General features: G+C 38.2%; 1 protein-coding gene and 1 long non-coding RNA gene across 3 annotated transcripts in view; one reads left to right on the top strand and one right to left on the bottom strand.

Annotated features, from left to right (window-relative positions):
• Positions 1-26,942, bottom strand: part of LOC131677543 (cytoplasmic polyadenylation element-binding protein 3) — a 1,053,225-nt gene that overhangs the window by 186,352 nt on the left and 839,931 nt on the right. The gene's annotated exons all lie outside the window — the stretch shown is intronic.
• Positions 17,899-26,034, top strand: LOC131677552 (uncharacterized). Its single transcript, XR_009303389.1, has 3 exons — positions 17,899-18,089; positions 18,177-18,407; positions 25,933-26,034. It is a non-coding gene; the product is annotated as an uncharacterized LOC131677552 (long non-coding RNA).

Below are 26,942 nucleotides of genomic sequence, written 5' to 3' on the forward strand. Positions count from 1 at the left end.
ATAATAAATTTATAAATTTATAAAAGAGTCTTATTGAAAGAGTTTATGTCATTAAACAAATATTCTATTACTACTTATTTATTTTCTTTAGCTCTGAGGAAAATCAAGGAAAGAAATAACCGCCACAACATTGTTTTGAATTTTACATAATTATATACATAATTATTTATTTTTATATATAACATCCACATCCAAATCAAAGATTTTTTTTGCAAATCTTCAACCTTTAAATTTTTATAATCCTCTCGGCATGTAACTGTACCTTGATGTGGTCCTGGGGCTTTTCCACCAAAGCAGTATTACAGTGATTGTATCACAGAAACTTGGGATTTGATTTTTTTTAGTTAAGCTACGTTGTGATCAATTTTAGTACCGTAAACGGGGTGACTTTGACCATCAGGGTGACTTTGATCACTCGAAACTGTTTTCGTAGATTGCTTATTTAGCCAAAATAGTTCGCCGAATAATTTAAATTTGGAATGAATTTTTCACTAAACCTATAAAACACTGATTTGCTATTTTTTTTGAGCATTTTTTGGTACAAAAACTACAAAACAAAACTTAAATTTTACTTTACTTACTTAATTATTCTTACGAAGCTTCGTAAACTGTGTATTTTTTATACAACGAATTAATCTTAGTTTTTGGCAAGAATAATAAGTTCCAAGCGAATTTTTATTTTTCTTTAGAGTCGGATGTGCCAAACTGATTTTTAAGAGTTTGTTTATTTTAAAAACAAATTTTGCAATTATTTCAAATTATTTGAAGCTTAAATTCGCAATATTTCTTTATATTCAATACTTCAACGTGTTAAAATGGATGAAATTCTCTGTACATTGATAAACTATTGAAATAAAACAAATTTAACAGTTAAAAAGGTTTACAGACTCCTTTATTCTAGTTGGACTCGAATTGTACGAATATTGGTCACTCAAATTTTACAGTATACTGATATATGTTGTACAATATCAATTAACAGCTATTTAACAATGATTATCTTTTCAGAATTAATTTGAACGAACATTTGAACGAAAAACATTGGCATCAGGAATTTAATGTGGGTGAACATGGAGATTATCAAAGTCACCCCGGAGTACAAAAACGGACTTCAAATCTTAATTATTTTTGCAAAAATAGTAGTAAGCTGACAATTTGAGGTAAAGCCACCCAATCTTGTTCTTCATACATCAGTACATGGTTTAAAAATATTAAACTTGAAAAAAATGTGGTGTCCAAAAATATGTTATGATTACTTCGAAAAGTGATCCATGTCACCCCGGTTTACGGTACTTAACTTGGCGACTTTTACTATCCACTGCCATGGTCAAATAATATACAATGTGGGTTTAGGACCCAATTATCTCTGGAGGCACTCTTCTTTTATTGCTATATTTTAAATTAGATCCATTTTAACACTCACCAACACAAATTGTTTATTCTCTCATATACACTCACAATCTCTCATTCCAAACGTACAAACGTCACCTTCGCGATAACACAAACCTTGTCACAAATGCGAACACCCGCGATCTCGCCAACATTCAAATAATCCGGTAATAAAGTGAACTAACGCACCTAAAAATTTACTAACGCGGTCTCAAGTATCAACCCACCGCTCGCGCAATCATGGTGGCCACGTCCGGAAGTCTCTGCCCTTGGTCCAGGCAGCCCAAACTCATGCCTTCAGTTGAACCAATAGCAATAAAAACTAGACAAGACATCCACGCGCGACCATTGAAGAACACGCGAATGGCCACACGCTTATAAAAATAATGTGTCTAAGCGAAGTTACATACATACTAGCACACGTGACAAAAACGTCAACATACACACGTTCGAGTCCTTCGCGATCATCCACGCACAACCACAACCACGATCTCGCAAACAGGATAACACCCCGGTGACTAAGTGAACGGTTTAGCACTGATAAATTCACAAACGCGGTCTCAAGAGTGAACCTCCAAATGCCTGTGTTCGCGTGATCATTGACCCATTCATGCCCATGTTGTTTGTGGACAACAACGTTTTTAAACAGCTCTAACTTTTGCTTGAGGCGAGATTTGCTCACAAAAACAAGTAAGGCTCATTAATGTGATTATTGCCTTTAATTTGAGTATTAACAGTTACACGGATCAGCTCTAGAACTGAAGCTATTGCAATTAGTCTGATTGGATTCCGATGGAGCAGTGCTGCCAGGGACAGTTTACGTTGACGACGGAAAATGATTTTTTGATATATCTTTGTTATGGTGCAATATTATTGAAAACTGATAAAACTTATTAATTTAGACTGTCGTTGGCTACGTTTTCCACGTAGTTGAACTATTGTAATTAATCTAGGAGAATTGTATTGAGCATTAGAAGGTAAAAATTAACCAGCTTCTAGCACTGCCATGGAAGTACCTATCTTTATGAAAATAGGCTTTTCGTGTTTCTTGACCCCACCGCTTTTAAGGAAAAATAGCTTTGAAACCCTACATGCACTAGGAAAAAGTTGAGCATGAAAGGGTTAATCGGTTTCGTCCAGCAACCCCGATTCTCGGCTCTCGCATAAGTTCAATGCCTTCAGGTGGATCAATCAAAAAGATGATACTCATATCCACTAAACTACACATTCCACGGTGACATAAAAATCGAATTTGTACACACGAAGTCAGATACACGCGACAAACATACAAATGCTAGAGCTCTTCGCGATCATCCATGCAACCCACACCTGCGCTCTCGCAGACATAATAACATCCCGGTGATAATATGAACGTCTCATCACTTATAAACATTCAAATGCGGTCTCAAACGCGAACCTACAGTTCCCCGCTTCGTGCGATCATGAACCGGTCACGTCCGGAAGTCTCTATCCTCGATTCCAGAAGTGCCTTTAGTTGAATCAATTAAAAAGAAAGCTCTCATATCCACTGGACAACACATGGCGACATGACCGGCAACTCTAGTGATATGGATCCGAACACTGAAAACTGAATATTAAAATGACGATCTGCGTGGCCATCCAAGAACACACGCGAATATGTGAATGGCCACAGGGTTACAAAATCGAATTTATTCACGCGAAGTCGCATACACGCGAGCCCACGCGACAAACACGTCAACATAAGAAGGCTGAAGCTATTCACGATCAGCTACTCACACCTACGTTCTCGATTGCGCAAACTTTATAACACTCCGGTAACAATGTAAACGTTTTAGTACTTACGAAGTTACAAACGCGGTCTCAAACGCGAACCCGCAAACGCGCGCGTATCACGTCCGGAAATCTTTACCCTCCATTCTAGAAGCATAGGTCCATACATTCAGTTATACCGATCAAAAAATAAAGCTCATATCGACTAGATAACACGTTCCAAGGCGACATGACTGGGAACTCTAGTGATGTGGAAGAACCCACTTTCTTCTAGAATCTGAACCGTACTCGAAAAATTAAGCATCAGATTCACGGTCCGCGCGCGATCATTTAAAAAAATGCGAATATGCGAAAGGCACACGGTTTTAATATAGATTTTATACACGCAAAGTTACATACACGTTAGCACACGCGACATACAAACGCACACGAAATCGAACACGTTAACGTACAAATGCTCGAGCCCTTCGCGATGATACACACGATCGCGAAGTCCCTACAACCGCACATACCTGAACCAATGACGTGAACAATGAATATCACATTCCGAATCACAGCCGGCTGTAATTGGTCTAATACTATGTTCACACTACAGAGTTAAAACACGTTATAATAATTAGCAACAAGAAAAATGTTATCAAGATAGCGTTAAAACACGTTTTAACTGGCAGTGTGAACGTAGTATAAATCGCTGTTTTAGTGGGCGCCATTGCCTGTCTCGTCTGCAATTGTAGTGTGCGGTTCTGACGGGGAGCTCTTCCGAGAACCTAGCTCTACTGCTCCAGTAGGACAACTCTCGAAAAAAAAATCGACTTTAAATTTTTAAAATCGATGTTTTTCAGTGTAGGAGTCGATGAAGCATTTTTTCACCATTTTTATTCAAAAATTTGACTAAAATCACTCCTACAACATTTTTTGTAGGATTTGTCATTTTTAAACTATAGCCATTTGAAAAAAAATGATAAAAAAGTTTGACACTTTCCAAAAGACAGTCTAGATCATTTTTGGAAAAACGAAGTATGCAACGTGGCTTTTTGTGACAAAGTCTTCATGTATAGAAAGTTTCATTAAAATCTGAGAGGGTGCTGCCAACATTTGTTCGAGTGCACTGTAATGATAGCAAAATATTCCCCCGTTTCACTACAGGGGTCTCGTTTCGAAATTTTCTGCTAGAATAGTTTCTCAGTATTCGAATGCGAATAACTGTCGTTGTAATGGGAGAAATTTGTTGCGCTATCTGATCAGAAATATATACAGAAACTTTGTATTCAATTTAGTAAAATGTGCGACTACTAAAAATAACGGAAAACATTGTTTTGTGAAATTAGTAATTGTCAGCTCCATGATTAATTCATAGCATTCGACCGCCAAGCAAGCACAATATTGCGTTGTTAGCATCGCCCCATTGGATGACTATGAACAATGGCTCGCCTCTAAGAAATTGCCTGTTTGCCAATTATTTATTTCGTATTTTGTGGTCCTGCAGTGCGGAGGTCGGCAGTAAAAACCGTTCGGACCAGACCGTACCAGTTGGAAATAACTTCTACTGTCTCTCGAACCATATCGAGTCATAACGGTAATGCCTCTATTTTGTTTTTGACATTTGCTTTTCAGTTATCAGAATGGCGTCCTAGCAGAAGAGAAGCAAAGCATCAGAATTTTGCTAGGGCATCGCGAAAATTTACTACTACTTGCACATTTTGATAACGAACTCTTAAATCAAAATTAAAGTGAAACACTTTTTCTAAAAGTTGTAAGATTTGAACCTTATCGGAATTTCGTTTTCACACTATGTGAATAATGTTTTATGAAAACTTATGAAGTAAGTCTCGAACGGAGGCACCTTGCCTCGTCCTTCACGGCAAGTACACTGCTATGCTGCCTAGGCTATATTGCATATGTTCGAATGAAATTAAATATATCGCATATAAATTTCAAGAGGAGTTGCATAACGAATAAACCTACAGCATTACGGTAGCATCACATGGGCTTTATATTTGCTCTATAATGGCACTAAATGCATATGTAAAGCATCCATGACTTAATTTTTTTGAAGCATGTACGCGTTATACCAGCTTTATATACGTATTTAGAGCAAGTGGTAGTGCTATATCTCGGCTGTACCTATAAAGCACGATTGCATTGTTTCAATGCAAAATTATTGCAAATATATAGCCAATATTGTGCAATTTTTTTTCCATACGTTTATTTGACACGGCATTTGCAAAAGCTTTTTACGCCAGTTTCTTTTTTTACATAGCACGTTACAAAAATCCTTAAGACTAATTTTAACTATACTAGTACTTTGTCTAAAACTAACACTGAAATCACTTTATTGTTTGCTTTTTTCCTTACATTGTTGTATTTCATAATGATCTAGTATTTTCGGGTGTATTTATTTACTTTTTTTCTGTTATTGTCTAAATTTAAAAACTAAATATTCTAGGACACTTTAATTGGTGAATGATTAGCCTTGGATGAGAGTATGAGGAGATGAATTTAATTAAATTTTGACAGATGCTGTTTTTAGAAAATGATAGATAAGTTCCATGTATAGAGGATCGCGATACGCCAGGATGTCTCTAACAGGAACATGGATTGGTCTTCCTCGGACTTGTAAAGAATCTACTAATTGTGATCTGGCTTCACGATATTCAGTGCAGGACCAAACAACATGCTCAATGTCATGGTAACCTTCTCCACAAGCACAATGATTACCCTCAGCGAGCCCAATACGACGGAGATGCGCATCTAAAGTATAATGATTGGACATGAGCCTAGACATCACACGGATGAAGTCCCGACTTACATCCAATCCTTTGAACCATGCCTTCGTTGATACTTTAGGGATAATTGAGTGTAGCCATCGTCCCATATCTCCATTGTCCCAAGATGTTTGCCAACTAGCAAGTGTCCTCTGTCGAGAAGCGCTATAAAATTCATTGTAAGCGATGGGTCTTTCATATATTTCACCATCTAGTGCACCAATCTTGGCTAAATTATCAGCTTTCTCATTTCCCGCAATAGAGCAATGGGCGGGGAGCCACACTAGGGTAAATTTATAACATTTTCTTGTCAGGTTACTCAGAGATTCTCGTATCTTCCCCAAAAAGAATGGATCGTGGTTATCAATCCTCTTTGAGCGTAGAGCTGCAATTGTGCTGAGACTATCAGTGAGGATAAAGTAATGGTTCGGGGGTAAAGTATTAATTATTTGAAAACTATAGTGAACTGCTGCTAGTTCCGCTATATAAACAGAGGCGGGTTCTGCAAGTTTGAGAGAAATTGAAAAATTATTGTTGAAAATACCGAAACCAGTGGCCTCACTGATTCGTGACCCATCAGTGTAAAACATTTTAAGGCAGTCTATGTGTTGATATTTACTTGTGAATATTTTAGGGATCTCCCGCGAGCGTAGATGATCCGGAATTCCACGAATCTCTGCTTGCATGGACGTGTCGAAGAATAAAGTGGATTCAGGAATATCTAGTATATTGACGTATGTGGGAACATACCTAGCAGGCGTTATTTCTTGTGACATGTGATTGAAATACACTGTCATGAATCTGGTTTGGGGTTGAAGCTCGACAAGTCTTTCAAAATTTTCAATTACCAGTGGGTTCATAACCTCACATCGAATAAGTAAACGAGAGGAGAGATCCCAGAATCGGTCTTTTAAAGGAAGAACTCCCGCTAGTACTTCAAGACTCATCGTATGGGTCGACTGCATGCAACCTAAGGCGATTCGTAAACAACGATCCTGTATCCGTTCCAGTTTAATAATGTGAGTGTTCGCAGCTGAACGGAAACAGATGCACCCATATTCCATTACTGAAAGTATTGTTGTTTGATACAATCTTATCATGTCACTTGGATGAGAACCCTACCATGATCCAGTTATTGTTCGCAGAAAATTTATCCTTTGTTGGCACTTCTTTATCAGATACCTAATGTGGCATCCCCATGTACCTTTAGAATCGAACCAAATTCCGAGATATTTAAAGGTCATGACTTGGGCTATCGTTCTACCAACCATCTGAAGCTGAAGCTGAGCTGGATCACGCTTCCTTGAGAAAACGACCAACTCTGTTTTCTCCGTAGAGAAATCGATGCCCAGCTTTAAAGCCCAAATTGATAATTTATCCAAGCTATCTTGCAATGGTTGTTGTAAATTTATAGCTTTTGGTCCTGTAACAGAAACCACGCCATCATCTGCAAGTTGTCTTAAAGTGCATGGGCTGACAATACAATTATCAATGTCATTCACGTAAAAATTATAGAGAAGGGGGCTTAGACAAGAGCCTTGTGGGAGGCCCTTGTAACTTATTCTGAGTGTCGCCAAATCGCCATATGAAAAATGCATGTGCTTTTCTGACAATAAATTGTATAAATAATTATTTAATATCGGTGAAAGACCACATTGATGTAGCTTCTCCGAGAGAACATCAATGGAGACTGAGTCGAATGCTCCTTTTATGTCTAAGAACACAGACGCCATTTGTTCTTTTTTTGCGTAAGCGAGTTGGATTTCTGACGAAAGTAGCGCCAGACAATCATTCGTTCCCTTTCCCCTCCGAAAACCAAACTGGGTATCTGATAGCAAGCCGTTCGCCTCAACCCAATTGTCGAGACGTCGTAGGATAATTTTTTCCAACAATTTCCTGATGCAGGATAGCATTGCAATCGGTCGATACGAGTTATGATCGGAGGCTGGTTTTCCTGGTTTTGGAATTGCGATAACTCTCACTTGTCTCCAGTCGTGCGGGACAATGTTCTGCTCAAGAAGCTTATTGAATAAATTCAACAAGCGTCTTTTTGCTAGGTCAGGCAGATTCTTCACCAAGTTGAATTTAATTCTGTCTAGTTCCGGAGCATCATTGTTGCATGAGAGGAGTGCAATTGAGAATTCCATCATTGTCAAAGGCGAATCTATGAAATCGTTACTTGTGGGAGCATCGCGAGTGATTTTCTGTGCAGGAGCAGAATCGGGACAAATTTTCTTGGCAAAATTAAATATCCAACGATTCGAAAAATCTTCGCTTTCATTAGTCAAGTTTCGATTCCTCATTCTTCTGGCTGTGTTCCAAAGAGTACTCATTGATGTTTCTCTTGACAAGCCATTAACGAAGTGTCTCCAATAACTAGATTTTTTGGCACGACGTATACTGTCAAATTTGTTTTGCAAAATGAAATAATTTTCAAAGTTCTCACGTATACCCCCTTTCTGTTTCATAATTTCTTTGTAGGCAACTTGTTTAGCTTCATATGCATCAGAGCACTCTTTGTCCCACCAAGGATTAGAGGGTCGTCTATTTATTGTCATTCCAGGATTGCATTTCGTTTGGGCTTGTTCTGCTGCTTCAATAATTAAACCCGCTAAGAATTCATATTCTTCGGTAGGGGGTAGCTCTTCTGTCGAAGCAAGAGAAGTGGAAATTAGAGTTTCGTATGTTTTCCAATCAATATTTCGTGTTAAGTCATAAGGAACATCGATTGAATTCGTAAGGCCTAATTCACTGTTAATTGAAACAACGATTGGCAAATGATCGCTACCGTGAGGATCAGGTACAACCTTCCACGTGCAATCTAACCGAAGTGATGTCGAGCACAGAGATAGATCTAATGCACTTGGACGTGCAGGAGGTCTGGGGATGCGTGTTGTTTCGCCAGTATTTAAAACTGTCATATTAAATTCGTCACAAACATTGTATATCAAAGAGGATCGATTATCATTGTAGAGGAAACCCCACAATACTCCGTGCGAGTTGAAGTCTCCCAGTATCAGACGCGGAGCAGCCATGGATTCCACTACCCCAAAAATTTGACGTTGTCCAATTTGAACTTTGGGAGGTATATATATATAGAAGCGATAGACACGTCTTTGCCTTTAATGTTCGTTTGGACAGCTACAGCCTCAATGCCCGCAAACAAGGGGATGTTAATTCTATAGAAAGAATAGCATTTTTTAATTCCTAGAAGCACTCCTCCATACGGGGTGTCTCGGTCTAGGCGAATAATGTTGAAATCATTTAAGTTGAAATTAATGTTCGAGGTAAGCCATGTTTCACATAGAGCAAAAGCATCGCATTTTAAATTATGCAGTAAAATTTTTAAGGAATCAATTTTAGGTATGATACTTCTGCAATTCCACTGTAAACCAGTGATGGAATCTTTCATTGGAGGAGGTGAATTACCCATTGAAAGATACAATCGCTGCAAGGATGGGCCATTGAGCAATCAGCTGCTCTAAAAATGTTCTAATTGTTGGGAGGAAAGCTGAAAGTATACTCTTTAGTGGTTCAGAAATATTGAATGCTTTAAAAATCCAATCAACAATTTCAGAAAATTTCAATAATCCTACCCCCGGCTGAGGCTCAGAGGAAGTCGAAATTTTATTATTTCCAGTAATGGTGTTCTGTATGGATTGTACGTTCCCAAAACCGGGCGGAATTGATTTCGGTTTTGAATCGGAATTTTTCGGTTTTGGGCGCAGTTTATCTATTGGTGGAGAAATTTTAAGGCCTTTTCTTGGCAGCTTGGGAAAAGAAGACTGTTTTCTTTTTCTGGAATTTCCGGGTAAAACAAATGATGTACCTTCGCACGCTCCGTCAGAGTCAGACTGTTCCGAAAATAGAGATGCGTAAGTGTTTTCTAAGAAGATGGGTTTAGGGGTAGCATTTTTCAACATTTCTGCATAGGAGCGCTTAGACCTCTCCTTCAAGGATCGTTTAATTTTATCCTCACGCAATTTATAAATGGGGCATGCAGGGAGCTCATGTGAGTTTTCTCCGCACATTAAACATTTTTCTGAATTTTCATTGCATGTATCCTCTTGATGAGAACCCCCACATTTGCCACACCGTGCCTTATTGGAACAGTAAGTGGCTGTGTGGCCAAGCTGTTTGCAATTAAGGCAATTCATTACACGAGGGATAAAAAGGCGAACAGGGAGACGAATCTTATCGATAATGACATAGTTGGGCAGCGCAGACCCAGCGAAAGTTACTCGAAATGAGTCAGACAGTCGATAAACTTTTTTATCTCCTTCGTGTGATACTGAATGCAATTGCTTGCATTCAAGTATTTTTACGTCTTTAAGTATGATGTCTTTGAAGCGACCAACCCCATGCTTAACTAAGTCATCAACAGTCAAACTCGATTCTGTGATGACCCCATCAATTTCAATTTCCTTTGAAGGAATATACGCTCTATATTCACGCGTAAAAAGCTCGCAAGAAGCAATTGCATTGGCTTGTTTGAGACTACCAACGACAATGCGTATTTTATCTTTATTAACTTTGACGATCTCTTTTACATCCGAGAATCGCGAAGTCAAATCTTTAGAAATTTGAATGATATTTAGCGCCTTTGCTTTACGCCTAATAAATACAATCCATGGTCCCGTTGACGACTCTGGGTAAATTTTAATTCTAGTCGGATTTACATTTTCAGCATAAGGCTTAGGGGGAGGGTCTGTTACTCGTTCTCCCATCTCTTCATCCATTTTACCTAGTAAGAAAAACTATCACAAAAAGGAATGAAAAATATACCTGTTATCTACTATCTATTAGGTGACGAAGACACCGGTAGAACACACCTCATGTGTTACGTTGTAAACTCGGTGCCCGTTGTTTGACAATGTGACACTTGCTGTCCTTCTTCGTCGCGTTGCTTCTTCAGTAGAGAAATAGTCCTACCTGCAACACTTCAAAACTCTCTCCGATTAAGCTGCTCGTCGGTATCACCACCACAAGCGCGCTCTCTCCGTTTCCACCACCTCGGTAGACAAATGTGGCTACCTGTGGCTTGCTGCGAAAATCCCACTGTCGATGCGGCACTTTTCGGTGCCACTTGTTTTCCTTATTCGTCGTACCACTTCTGCGGTAGACAAATAGAGCAAATGGGTCTACCTGTGACGCTTCCCTCTCGTCGATTAGAATTGCCCGACGACACCAATACACTATATTTTTTTTCTGTGTGTACAGGCACGATCACTGACGATTTCTGCCACCGCGGTAGGCAAATTCGTCTACCCGCGGTTTGCTGTCAAAACACCACTTGTCGAGGATGCCGTTGACCACGCCTCCGACGTATCAACTGTCGACTCACACTTAACAAACTCGTCTCTCTCTCTCCCACAATAACGCATACAGCGTCTCGCACTCCGTCACTCTCTCGAGAACAAAACCTTCCACCTGGAGGCACAACCGTCTCGGTCGGTTGCAAAAACTGTTATGAATATTGTGCAATGGCTTAATGCTTAATACTTAGGACCCTTTCTTGCTTTTGTGAGACAATCTTGAATAAATCAAAAGTTATTGCTGTTAAAAAACGTTAAATAAGATTTGGTACCTAGGGGCAGAACACTCTAGGAATGTATAACAAATTTGCATCAAACTAGAAAAAATGCATATAATTTTCATTGTTGCATCAACTTTGCACTCCCTCGCACAAAAGTTTGTTTAACAATCGTCCTACGCTGATCCACTTTGTTCGACGTTGTGTTGAATATAGGGCTAGTTTTTTGTAGGGTTTTGACGTCTTACACGCAACGCAAAATACATTTTGAATTTCTCTTTTGATGGAAGGAAATGCATTTAATTTCGCTGATTTTTCAAAATGCATCACAAGTGATCTGCCTCTAGTTTGGTACTCTTAAATAAAATCAAATAAAATAAATTCAATGAATTCAAGTTAATAGTTCAAATTATAGCATATTTTGTCAATGTACTAGAGATAAAAAATATACTTCAACAGACTTCAATGCAAATCATATGTTACAAGTTACTCTATATGCGGGGTACTTGCAGCAGACATATTTTTTGTCCATCCTAAAAGTAGGGAATAATATTTAGATTTCATAAGTACCGTTTTGTATTCTTCATACTCCCAGTAGCGCTTGTGAACGTTGAATATTATTCTAAAGTTTCAGCATTTTTAGTTGTAGCACCTTGAATTTGCAAAGTGTTGCAAACTATCCCGTTTGACGGTACATACTTGATTGAAATCCATTACCGCAGTAGACTCACTAACAGAGCTTAAAAAATTGATATCCCTGCGTGAACTTGAAAGAAAACGAAATTCAATTCATGCCCGCTGCGATGAATGAAATGTTTGGTTCGTTTCCTTCGTCATTCGTTCTCCTGACACTGCGCATTCAGGTTCGGACATGTTCGGTTTCAGAAGCAAACTGAATTTTGTTTCTATGCTAGCTCTGAGAGGGATTATTGAGCAAAAGTGCACCAGATATAGATTACGCAGTTCACTAATGCTGGAAAATGTAGAAGATGCTAACTTCTGCCTTCAAACTGTCCGTATAATAACGAATGTATGCTTTGGTTGGTGAATGAATTTATATTTCCTTTGCACTCAAGCATTCGTTTCTGCATGAAATTTCAGTTAGTTGGAAAGTAAATGAATGAGGTAGGCGTTAAATCTGAATGTGGGTTTCGGTAAATTCAACCCGAAATAGGTAACTGATTTTGAAATTTCGTAGCACTGTTCACTAATAATACCTAAGAGCCTCTAGTACGATGTCGCGTACGACAGATGAAAAAACTCGGACAAGGAGCCGAATGTTTGCAGCGGCTATATATTTTACTAGGAAACTGAAAGTGACAGATTTGTCCGGCGGACGAAGGATTCGAGAGAGCAAAGTTAATTCGTATAAATCTCCTTTTCGATTTAGTGAAAAATCACCATCGTGAGTAACTCGGGCTGACTACTCTATAGCCTGGTTCGTTTTCATTACTGATTAACTGTTAGACTGTGCAATCGAACTAAATCGTCGTCCACAAATCTCAAATCGTGATTTTCAACGTGAGTCTCGTTTTCCTTGCACGAATCAAAACAGAATCCAACAACTAATATCGCAAACAATACTAGATGCGAACATTGTCCCTGCGTTCCGGTCTCGCATTTAAACAGCATTTTCCAACTGAAATCTCGGGGATTTAGTGAAAAAAGCCCATTCCCCGCCCGATACCCTTTCGGCAGCAAAGGCACGCTGACCGTAGAAAGAAACCCTAGCTCCGAGCGGACGGAAACACCATAAGAAGTGATGATAATATCATCCCTCTGATGATTATGACCATAACGTCCATTATCGTTATCAGGTCTTGACCTCATCTTCCCAGAAGAAAATCCCATGTGTACACCGGCACATACACACACACACGTACACGCACACAAGCAAATATGTGCGACCGGTGAACCAAGAAGAAATCACTGTCCCCTTGGATGTTGGCCGCGCTGCTGCTACCTCCTCGGTTTTACAGGGTAAAAGTGTGCCCCGGCGACCGTGGCTCGGCATCCGGCGAAATGCGGGGAGATTTTCGCTTCTTCCCAAGCGCGTTAGCGCGACGGTGCCAGCTATTTCTAATCAAAACACGACCGGAGGATATTTGCTTGGTATAATGTTTCACTTTTCGTTCCGGTTCAAGCGACCGTGCAGGGCTAAATTGGAAAAATGACACCAATAGATGGTTGTCGGGAAATGAAAAAAGACGTCCGGCTTGTTTCGTTCGACTAGAGAGCCATAGTTGTAGAATGTTACAGTATCGAATAAAGAGGTTTTTGCCCGAATGCTGGAGATTATCGACGTCGACAGCGACCGAGTTTGGAATGATTTCCCGTTTCTCGGTTCGTCAGTCTAACCTTTGACTCTACTCTGCAGACATGGAATCAGGTTAATCCTACGGGAAACTGCGATTGCACAAATCCAGTGATGTACGGTTTTTTTTCTCGGTCGGTATAGCACGAAACAGGACGAGAAGAAGGTCATCTCGGTATCCAGCAGATGAGTCAATATCCCGAGGGGGAATAGATTTACCTCTTGAATTGTCGGGAAGATTCTATTGCGACTTATCCTAAGGCAGAGAAAGGGAGTGGTCTGCAGTGTGGATGATATGAGGTGGCTTACCTGGAAATGAAAAAAGAGAAAAGGGATCTATTTTAGTTTATCAAATATTGTTTATTGCTTTGAAAGTTGGATTTTTGATGCACTTTGCTATCACACTGTTTTCATGGTTGCCAAATGAAGAAATACGAAATAGACAAAAAATTAACGTTTTCCTTCAAATATATAATAAAAACCGCGAGACTGGCAGCCATGTTAACATACCAGATAGTAAAAGTAAGAAGAAGTGTCTGTTTTTCAATGTCAAAAATCTGTCAGGTCAAAGGAATTGCACTTTTGTTTCATCACACTTTCGAACTCCGCGGTTCGATTTGGTGTGAACTGTGCAATCAGGTTTTTTACTGACGCAGTTAACCTCACTTTTCTTGACAGTTCACTAGTACTGTTTACATGGACTTAGAAAAATTTGTGGATGACTAGATTCGCTCGAAGCAAATCGTAAATAATTTTTCTAAGTCCATGTAAACAGTACAAGCGAACTGTCAAAAATGAACATCGAGTTCATTTGTGACGTCAGTGTAAAGCAGTGGTTTTCAACCGGGGGTGAATTGACCCCCGGGGGTAAATTAGACTATAGTAGGGGGTGAATTATGCGGGTCAAATTTTAAGTTGTTATACTAACATTCCCACGGATATTTGTTTTTATATATTGTTTCAGTGTGTCAAGAATTGAGATGCTTACTGAAAGTGCTCAGGAACAAGTTTATGATTGTAAAATTATGGTTTTCATTGAATTGAAAATCATTTTTTTCTGACGGTAATGATAGTGAACAATTTTCAGAAAGGGGTACATTATGGGGATCAATATTTGGAAAGGGGTACATGGAACGAAAAAGATTGAAAAACACTGGTGTAAAGTATTCAATAGAAAATGATTTGGTTGCTGTATTATTTTTGTCAAAGTTAATCAATCAATTAAAAGTTAAAGTATACGGCAAATATGTGGTAGATACTTGTTCTATTTTGCCGCACAATTTCTGTTCAATTTAATCATTTTTACTCTTTTAACCATTATAATTTTATTTGTCAAAACTAATGACAATATTGTCCTATAAAAATAGCAGCACTGCCAAACATCATTGCGTTATCCATGCAGTAATATTGCGTACGGTGCAAAAAGTTAGAATCAACCAATCAGGAGGTGGAACATTCGGACGTAAAATTGGAACAAAAACGACTCCTTTCCTCCTTTAGGTGATGTCTTGTCTTAGATGTAAACAGGACTAGCGAACTGTCAAAAATGAACCCTCAAGTTCATTTGCGACGCCACTCTCAAGTATTCAGCACTGTGTACATGAACTTTTTCTGACCCCTTGTACAGAGCACTAACGAATTGATTTAGGTCAATTAACCTAATTTTCTTTGATAGTCCACTAGTTATGTTTTCGTTGACTTCGACAATTCGATTCGCTTGAAAAAAAAAACAAATACTAAGTCCATGTAAACAGTACTAGCGACCTGTCAAAAATGTACACTCAAACTCATTTGTGACGTCACCGTAATGTGTTCAGCACTTTACGTTGACGTCACAAATGAACTCGAGTGTTTATTTTGGGTGTTTGCTTGTACTGTTTACATGGACTTGTAAAAATTCTTTGCAATTTGCTTCCAGCGAATCTAGTCGTCCACAAAATTTATCCAAGTCCATGTAAACAGTACTATAGTGAATTATTAGGTTCTCTACACGCTCATTCAAAACAACCCAAAATTTGAGTTCGGAGCACTCAATTTCAAAAGTAATAGCAATATGTCAAAAAATGAGTTTTAATTTGAGTAGAACTAACTCATTTCTTGAGTAATCATAAAATTTTCAAAGTTCTGAGTGAAAAAAATACTCTCAAAAAAGTGTACGGAATTAGGTGTTGATTTAAATTTAAAAAAAAAGCCTGAAGTTAAAGCCGATGATCGTTCATAAAACTAGAAGGTAAGTTTTATTGAGTTTTGCTTGCTTTCAAATCTTACTTCCAGTTGTGTTTTTGTAGTTTCGGCAATTTATACAAGATGCCGATCGGCATGAAATATATGTAGAGAACGACCCTTGAATTAAGTTCCCGAACATCGCAAACACCTGGACAACGGTCTGTAGGATCAGGTAAATGATATTTGAAATGCCAATGAATATCTTTGTAGTTTTATTAAAAATGCGGAATGATTATTTTCTGTATTTCCCTCTTGAGTAAAATGTACTCAAATTTGACATTTTTATCCCAAACTCAAAACTGAGTAAACGAGGAATACTCAATTTTTGACTATGTGCACTTTTTATGAAATTGAGTGGCTGGCTACTCAAATTTGAGTTGTTACGAATGAGCGTGTACTGGCACAGTTAACCTTGCTTTTCTTGCACTCAAAAAATAAATCACTTTGATTTCATGTGATTATTCACATAAATACAAATGTTTTCATTTTCGACATAGATTACGTGATTCATATAAATCACATCTAACAACTATGTAGCGGCTATGTGAATAGCATATAAGTTTTAAATGACGTCAATCTTTGATAATCCAGCTTATGTGAATTTCATGTACGAAAAAATCAACCGTGAAGCGACAACTTGCTGGGTTGGTGTTGTGTTCTTCGAAAGGTTTGTATTGTTGAATTTATTTGCATGATAGATGAATCTGATATTCCATTTACTTTAATTTCAGGGATCCATTGGACGAATGGCCAAATTCTCGGTCCGAAGTTACGGATCAATTACTTTTTAGTGCGGTATGTGCCATGGAATGTGTTTAATGTTAAAGTTCTAGTTTAAATGCATGCCTTATAATAAATTGTAAAATAATCAAAGAAATACATATAAACATCTTAGTGTTTGAAAATTAAAAATACTTTTATTGTTATATATTAATACCATGCAAATTAAACTATCTGTTTCAAAGATAAAATTTATCTGGCTCATCAAATAGATGTTACATGTTTTCTGTATACTGCGCAACGGAGATTCACGTAATAATTAGTAAAACACAAACATGGATAATATGTTTGACTTCATGTAATTAATACGTGAATTTCCTTTCCCAGGTATATGAAAAACACGTAACTTTGACCTGGTAAGCTAGATAAATATTATTTGATGAGCCAGATACTGATCTATCGGTCTATCCTATAAAATGTACGTGAAAAGTTTGGTGGATGAGATTCACATATTTTTTCATGTAAAAGCAACGTGATTTATTTTTTGAGTGTGACAGTTCGCTTATACACGGAAACGAAAAACTACCTAAAATTGAGTTCCTTTGACTCAATCTCGTGGTATGGTGGGGGAACTTAAAATTAGGTAAACCGTGTTGAAGGTAGTTTCCATTTAACCACGGCAAAAATTACAACTCATTGATAGGTTTTTTATACTCAAATTTAAGTTGAATTTACCTAATTTTGAGTTCACCCCAAACAACTCAAAAGTACCTTCCTCCACGGAAGACCTTGACTGAGTCGAATCTCTCTTTTTGTTTTTGACAACACTAATAAGTGCGAAAGCGACGCACAACTCAAAAGTAAGTTAAAAGAACTTTTCTGCAGGTTGTTTTATTTAACCGTGTACTGTTAATATGAGCTTAGAAAAATTTGTGGACGACTAGATTCGCTCGAAGAAAATCGTAAAGAATTTTTCTAAGTCCACGTAAACAGTACAAGCGAACAGTCAAAAATGAACACTCAGTTCATTTGTGACGTCAGTGTAAAGTATTCAATTGACGTCACAAATGAACTCAAGTATGCATTTTTGACAGTTCGCTTGTACTGTTTACATGGACTTAGAAAAATTCTTTGCGAATTGCTTTGAGCGAATCTATTTGTCCACAAAATTTTCCATGTCCCTGTAAACAGTACAAGTGAACTGTCAAGAAAAGTGAGGTTTACTGTGTCCGTAAAGAATCTAATTAAGAAAAGTGACTTTAACTGTGTCAGTAAAGAACCTAATTGTGAAAATGGGAGGTTAACTCTGTCGGTAAAAAGCTCCACACGAAAACCAAATGAAGTCTAACAAGTTATGGATGGTATAATGGCATACCTGACTGCACCACAAATCGTAAGAGATTTATTCCCGCTTCCATAAACTTTTATGTTAACAGCTTTTTTTTGTTCCATCCCACCGAACACCGACGATGATTGAAAGCAAATTGGCAGATTAGAGACTGTTGTTCATGCGAAAAACCCACAAAACTGAAATTCAAACTCAAGTGTAGGAGGTAAGCTTTCGCCAACGGCGACGGCGACGACGACGACGCGGATGACGACGGAAAAAGTGATTGATATTCAATCGATACACATCAATCGCCTCCGATCCGGGGAGGTGGTACCGGGTTTGCGTGTGTTCGTGCAGTCAACTATAAAACAAAATGTGCCGGTAAGGAACGGGAAGCTGATTTACTTTTTTTTTTACTTTCTTAGTTCCAAACGACTAGTGCTGCCACCGGTTTTAGATCTTTTACAGGTTCGGTGGTTACTGCACCTTGGAGACACTGGGAAACAGTGGCGGGGGAAAGAACGAACGATCGCCGGCTGGCTGCTTGTTATTTTGAGGAGTTCTGGGTCTACACACGTCCCCGCCGGTTACTCAAGCGTGGCAAACTTCGTTTCTTTGTCAATCGTTGGTGTAATGGGATATTGATTTTCCGTTTACCGGCTGCTGCCTTTGGGTCGGAATTTTTGTCTCCCGGCTGGCCTACCTCCGGAAGGTATGGCGAGCGGATGAGCGAAAGAAAATCAAATCCCTGGGCGTTGTGTGGCAGGGAAAAACACAAACGTTGAAGATGGTGATGAACAAGTTTTTGCACTTTAAGATGAGCTGGTTGAAAGTGTATGTGGTTCGGATGATAGATTCATGGACAGTATGGGCACTTAAGTTGGGTAATTTTGAATACGACTGAACCCGTTTCTACAAATTGAGTGTTTGAGACTAACATGTACACCGAGGCAGAGTTGAAAATAATCGCTCTTTTTAACGGCTGAAAAAAATGAACCTGATGCGACTCGTGGTGAATTTCCTACCAATGCATCTAGTCATCCACAAAATATTTCTGAGTCCATGTAAACAGTACTAGTGAACTGTCAAGAAAAGTGAGGTTAACTGTGTGCACGTTCACTTCGTGTAATAATTGGAGACGAATGAAAATCTGCATGGATGAATGGGCGGTTTGTAAGTTTGACGTTTTCAACTGCGTCACTGAATATTGAAAATGAATGCGGCCGAATATTATCAATGTTCATTCAATGAATTTGAATATTTGTAACCTCGGTGACCGAGGCATGGTTTGTTTGAGGTTGCACGCGTGCGACCTTATCCACGAGAAGAGTTTTCGGCTTTTGGGAACATCACATGCGGAAAATATTTGATTTTTTTATTTGACTAGCATAAAATCTGGTCCAATGTAAAATCCACTTTACTGACACAGATAACCTCACTTTTCTTGACAGTTCACTAGTACTGTTTACATGGACTAAGAAAATTTTTATGGACGACTAGATTCGCTATAAGCAAATCGCAAAGAATTTCTAAGCCCATGTAAACAGTACAATCGAACTGCCAAAAATGAACACTCAATTCATTTGTGACACCACCGTAAAGCATTCAATAGCAAAGATAAACTCAAAATAAATTGGTCACGCTTTTTTCATGTACCATTCACACGTGACCCCTCGGTGAATTCGGTTCACTGTCATGGTGAGAATTTGCTGTAATAAAACAAATGACGTCTTTTGTCGTTTTTCATTGAAAAACACCGTGGCAGTGGATTGCACTGGTTTTGCACTTTCTAGCAGAAGTGGGAATGAAACACGTCTAGTGGCCTGCTCTTCTGCTAGAAAATGCAACACCAGTGCAATCCACCGTCCCGGGGTTTTCCAACGAAAACCTCATTTGCAGGGGTCGTCCCGAAAATAGGATGCATAGCAACATCACTTGATTGACAAACATTTATCTCATTTCACTTGCTCTGAATTGAGTTCTACAAGATGACGACACGAATGAACTCATGATGAATGAAGTTCATGTTTGACTATTGAATACTTTACCACAGAGAACAGACATCCATGATCGAACAAAAATATTTAAAAAAAACGTGTGTAAATATTTGAATACGATACGATACGATACGATACGATAAACACTAGCGCCGCCACACCAACATATCCCAACTATCCGTCAAATCCATTCCGGAACCGGTTCGAAATCCTGAATGGATTCAGTATGGAATCTTCCTCAAAGAAAACAACCGATTCCAGCTCTATCGGTTGATGCATTTGAGCTGGAATTCATGCTGGAAGTCCGAAACGGTTCTGGACTACTTTGACTTGGTAGAGGAATAACCGCTGTCAATTCTGTCGAACTCAGCCACAAAAAAGCATGACGACAGTAGCGCACCTGGTTTGGATATCCCAACTACCTTCGAAACCGTTAGAGATTTTACACAAGTTGAATGGTGAAGATGGACATCTGTTCTCTGTGACTTTACGCTGACGTCACAAATGAACTGAGTGTTCATTTTTGACAGCTCGCTTGTACTGTTTTCATGGACTTAGTAAAATTCTTTGCGATTTTCTTCGAGCGAATCTAGTCGTCCACAAATTTTTCTAAGTCCATGTAAACAGTATAAGTGAACTGTCAAGAAGAGTGAGGTTAACTGTGCCAGTAAAGAACCTAATTCTCGGTGGTTTGGTTACTTTGTCAGTTGCATGAGTGCGTGTGCAACGGATGCTCATCTGTCACATTCGAACTCTTGTAACTCCTATGTAAACAAACCACCGAAAATTGTCAAATGAAGTTCATCTGGCTCATTTTGTGGGGTTATGTCGGTTCGTGTAAAACCTAATTGTGGAATAAAATTGAAAAGTGCTCTGATATGTATTTTTTATGATAATTCTCGACACTGGTGGTTAGAAAACTTTTATTATTCTGGTTGCAGTTGAAAATCGAAATAGTGAACTTGCGCCTTTCGGGTTTTCTCCTATTTTCAGCGTACGCAACTAAAGCGCAACTGGTGTAGATGATGCGCAACTTGATTCTCTAACATGTACACAAGATGCGCATTAGTTGCCCACTCTGTAAAAAGGGAAAAAAGCAAAAGGCGCAAGTTCAATATTTCGATTTTCAACTGCAACCAGAATATAAGAAATGGGTTGTCACACTACAAAGTTTTCATATTTTAAATTATTAAATTATTAACGTTGCCGCGAAAGTCGTTCGTCAAGTTTGAAATTCTACTAAACGTTATGTTGTCTCAAAAAGGACTGATTCTTCGTATGCTTTTGTTCTCCCATCGTTATCAGACGTCGATCGCGCCAACAAAAATCAATGAAATCACATCAAACAAACTGTGAAAAACATGATGTAAACAAGTAAGTTTGGTCGGTTTTGATAGAAAGTTATAAAATTCTAATACGGTAACGGTAGGCCAAAATTTGAAAGGAGGTTAACCCTAGACTCCCCGAAAACAAGTTCTATTGACTGCAATGATCGAATTAGCACTATAATCATTGAATTTTATTGTTTTCGAAACAGCCGGATAATCGAATCATTTTCCCCGGATAACCGAATCACGGATAATCGAGACCGACCTGTATTTTATTTTTTGCGTTTGTTTACAAAACATAAAATTCTTGGTAGCGAATTTTAAATATAAAAACCCTACATTTATGCCGCCGACCGCCTTTTTTTAGTGAATATAACATATGTTATGATTTGATTTGATCTGATCGCAATAAAATAATAACTCTTTGAGTAAAAGTTTGATATGTCCCTCGGCATGATATTGTACCTTGATGTGGTCCGGGGGCTTTTCCACCAAAGCAGTATTACAGTGATTATATCACAGAAACTTGGGATACGATTAATTTCTTTTTAGTTAAGCTACATTGTGATCAATTTTAGTACTTAACTTGGCGACCTTTATTATTCACTGCCATGGTCAAATAATATACAATGTGGGTTTAGGGCCCAATTCTCTCTGCAGGCACCCTTCTTTTGTTGCTATATTTTCAATTAGATCCATGCTAACACTCACTAACACAAATTGCTTATTCTGTCATATACACTAACAATCTCTCATTCCAAAGTACAAAAGTGGCCTACGCGATAACACAAATCTGGTCACAAATACGAACGCCCGCGATCTCGCCAATATTCAAACACCCCGATTGATTAGGGGAACGTTGGAACCTAAGAACCTAAGCTCGCGCAATCATGAATCGGTCACGTCCGGAAGTCTCCGCCCTTGATCCTAGCAGCCCAAATTCATGCCTTTAGTTGGACCAATAGAAATAAAAACTAGACAAGACGTCCACGCGCGATCATTGAAGAATATGCGAACATGCGAATGGCCACACGCTTATAAAAATAATGTGTTCACGCGAAGTTACATACATACTAGCACACGCGACAAAAACGTCCACATACGACCGCTCGAGTCCTTCGCGATCATTCACGCACGACCACACCCACGATCTCATAAAAAGTATAACACCCCGGTAACTATTCTCGGTCCTAGTAGCATAAGTCCAATGCCTTCAGGTGGACCAATCAAAAATATAATGCTCATATCCACTAAACTACATAAAAATCGAATGTATACACACAAAGTCACATACACGCGACAAGCAAATATAAAAATGCTTGAGCCTTTCGCGACCATCTACGCAACCTATACTCGCGCTCTTCCAGACATTATAACATCCCGGTGATAATATGAACGTCTCATCACTTGTAATCACTCAAACGCAGTCTCAAGCGTGAACCTACAGTCCCCCGCACTCGCGCATTCATTAATCGTTCACGTCCGGAAGTCTATCCTCGATTCTAGAAGTCTAGGTCCACGCCTTAATTGAATCAATTAACTCTACAGCTCCAGTAGGACAACTCTCGAAAAAAATCGGAATATTATCAATACTCAATAACAATACTAACTCTTCTCTTTATTTTATTTTTATTTATTTTCGGTCTCATGCGTTATATTCTTGTGATTACCTTTTCGAGCTCATACATCCAAGAAGAGCAACATTGCTGCCAACAATGATTCTTCTCTGCCATCAGACGTCGCCAGGTTTTAGAACAATGGAGATGTATTCTCATACTCGATGGAATCAGATAAGTAGGAACGATCAACAAACTGCAAGTAGTATATAACACATTTCTTATTTTAACGTATAAATTATGATTCGCATTAAAATATTATTTACAGGCTCCACACATATCTCAACATACACAAATACACAAATGCTTGACAGGTGACTAGGCCAAGTGCATTCACCCGTAGGATGATCGCCTCGATTCTACGAAACCAGTGCACAAGTAAGCTGACATAAGCTAGTCTCATCTGGTGAATGCATGTAACCTGGAAACCCCAGACATGACAGGACGAGACGGACAGACTGGACTCGACGAGGCCTAGTTCAGAGTTTTCGGGCATTCTGCAATGCACGGTTAGTGACCTAAAAAAGGAAACATTCGGCATGTTATTTTTCCTTTTATTACACAAACCTGGTCAAAAACGCGAATTTACATTACACACACCTACGCTCGCAATTTCGCCAACATTAAAACACCCCCTTACTTAAGTGAACTTTTCAGCACCTATAACTTTACAACCGCGGTCTCAAGCATTAACCCACCACTTGCGCGATTATAGACCAGCTTCGTTCGGAATTATCTACTCTCGACTCATGCCTTCAGTTGGACCAATCAAGAATGATGCAATGAATGATGCATATTCACCAAACAACACGTTCTTCTACCATACACTAAAAATTAATTATCATATTTACGGTCCGCGCGCGATCGTTCAAGAATACACGTGAATATGCGAATGGCCACACGAATCTAAAATCGAATTTATGCACGCAAAGTTAGAGACACGCTAGCATTCAAATGCTCGAGCCTTTGGCGATCACACTATTACACAATTAGTAAACGCCCACGCTAACCCAGACAGATATGCACTCCTGGACTCGAACGCTAAAAACCACACCTTCCACGCATACACCACCCAGGACTGAACATTAGATTCATACATACAAAGCAACAAGTAATAATTACAGGTATTCGTCTGACAACCGGGGGAAGTACATCTCAAACGCAGAACTTATCATTTCAATGATGGCCTTGGATCTGCGTTGCCTGTGTTCAAGGCACCATAGCTTTGTCCGTCAGGTCAAGGATGTATGAAACCCGCTAGCCACCACCCTCGGCCCTAGCTGCCCATAAAGGGATAAAAAAAAATTTGATATGTAACCCTTTAAAAATAAGCAAAAAGTTTAAAACATAACCTATTGAAATTTAAAAACACTTTTGAATCCTTTTAAACCATTGTATCTCACCGTATGAAATTTCATAAGCAAAACTATTCATCATTAATTTGAACGCGTATTTACTGTAGAATTTCGACAACCAACTGCTTTAGTAAAGCACTAATGGGAACATTACACCTCGTATTTCGTTTTGAAGCAAGGCAGCTGTCGATTTTTGTAATTTTTTTATATTTTTGATCCGTGTATAGTTTGGGTCAAACAGCGGCTGAAAAGTGAGCAATATATTTAATTGAATTTAATGGTTAGAATTAGTGCTTATCATCCCATTATGTGACACAACGATACCACAGCTGTAAAAGAAGTGTTGTCTATCAGAAAATCCTAAGAAGTATGTGAAGCAACTTAAAATTTGTTTTTATTTGAGCGCACTAAAATTTTTACATGAGATATTTTCATTTGAGTTGAAGATATGACTTCATTTGGCTTAGTTCAGAAAACCTTGTTATTAACACGATAGAATTAAAAAACCGACAAAAAAACGATTCAAAATTGTTGACAAGGAAATGCACACCTGTTTTTTGTGACATTATGTTCTCTGTTCAACGATAAATAATGCCTAACATTATTTAACATTGATGTTCTGGTGAACTTTAGCGTTTGTTTCAGTACTCTAGCTCACAAAATACACGAGTGTACTGTACATATAAACTCCTATCACGTATGGATAGTACTGTGATATGAGTTAGAATACTGCAACAAATTTATTATACGACTGTGCCACAAATCGCCCAAAACTGATTTACTCGGTATGGAGCCAACGTTTGGATAAATTTTTTGTCATCATGATCACATGATGTTTGTTTATTTTCAAATTGTTTAATTGGTAGTTTTAGGCAATTTATGATTGTCCGATTCATTAGTTTTCATCCGAAAAACAACAAATCCACTGCCATTGACGTCAAATTTATTGTAGGGAACAATCTTCTAGATAACCGCAAACTAATGGTGGTACTCTGAACAACAAACGGAGAACCGAAAAATACGCACCGAACAAAAATAGCCGAAACAAGCCGACATCAAATATGCAAGATTTGTTTGTGCGAACTGCGAATGGGTTGTCCATTAATTATTCAACTGCTAGTGCGTCATTGGTTCGCTGTGTGCTTTTTCCGATGTAAATGAAAAGACAGAAAAGCTACTAAAGTGGAACACATAAACTACAGGAGGTTTTCGCTTCGCCTAGAAACTGCTCCAAAAAGGACAAACAGGAAAAAACAGCTCAAAACAATAACGAAGCGAGCGGCTAATGCCCGTCCAGTTCGGTTGGCTCGCAAGCACTACCCGAGCAAACAGTTTTGTTTGCAAAAAAACATAAATATGTATAGCCACACAAAAGGGTCCCAGTGTACACAACAGTTGGTTCTGGGTTGATGTGGCTTTTGTGCACTTTCGCACAGTCAAAAACAAATATTCACTGCGCCATGAAAGTGATGCACGTCGCCTCAAATGTCCAGCTGATATCGATCAATTTGAATAAAAAAATATCCTTCCTAAAATCTGCTACTAATCTGCCAGAGCAACGGTTAACGTTTTCTGCACATGTTTATTTTTTTGTTCCTTTGTGCCCCCAGGTCATGCTTCGGGAGGGTCCCACTCAAACAACACATCAGCGACGCCACTGGGAGCAACGATGGATGGAACAAAGCGGGATCCTTTCCGGGGGAAAAGGTGGGGTGAGTTTCAATTGTTCATGTTCATATACATACATAGTAGGCGGTAACCGCTCTAACAACACATATTTCATAATTTATTTTCATTTCATTTCGAATCACTTATGAGATTTGGGATTTGCTGTTCGTCGTTCGCGGGTCGGACACTCTCGTTATAGGGTTACTCTTTGGTTAGGGCGTGCAGATTTGCAACGGTTTCTGGTAAAAATTAGAAATGAATCTCAAATGAAACAAACAAAAATAACATTGTTCGCATCCTTTCTCATCTTTTCTAAATTTCTGAGTTGAAATTTTTATCTTATACTTTAGATTTTTTATCCCATAAGTTTTTTTTCAAGTTCCTATAATTCAATTTTTTGAACATTTTCAAAAGAATCAAGAATTTTAAAAATTGGGAAATCTTTAATTTTTTAAAAATGTTTAAAGTATCCAAAATATTTAAAAAAAATATAATCCTTTGAACTTCTAAAAGTAATTTCAAAACATTTAAAACTTTTAAAATATTTTCAAAATCATTAAGATTTTCAAAAATTTTAAATGTCAAATTTTTTTAAATTATTGGAATCTTTAAAATTTTGGAATTTTTTTTAATAAAATTTAAAAGCTTTAAAAATTTTAAATTTAATAGCTGCAAAATTTAAAAAACTAAAAATTTTCCAAATTTTAAAAGTTTTTAAAATTTTTAATATTTATAAAAATTGAAAAAAAAATTAAAATTCTAAAGTTTTTTTAAAAGTTTGAATTTAAATATTTTGAAAAAAGGGTAGACGTGCCCTTATTCATCACATCAGTCAGGATGTCATACTATTTTGATTGTAACTTGGCTCTAATAGGTATCAGCAGCCTTGCTTTGTTTCTAAGAAGCAGTAAATTTGGCTTGAAAAATGTAAAATTCTCGCGTTTGAACGAAA

This window comes from Topomyia yanbarensis, chromosome 1 (genome assembly GCF_030247195.1).
Source record: "Topomyia yanbarensis strain Yona2022 chromosome 1, ASM3024719v1, whole genome shotgun sequence".
NCBI classification, from domain to species: Eukaryota; Metazoa; Arthropoda; class Insecta; order Diptera; family Culicidae; genus Topomyia; species Topomyia yanbarensis.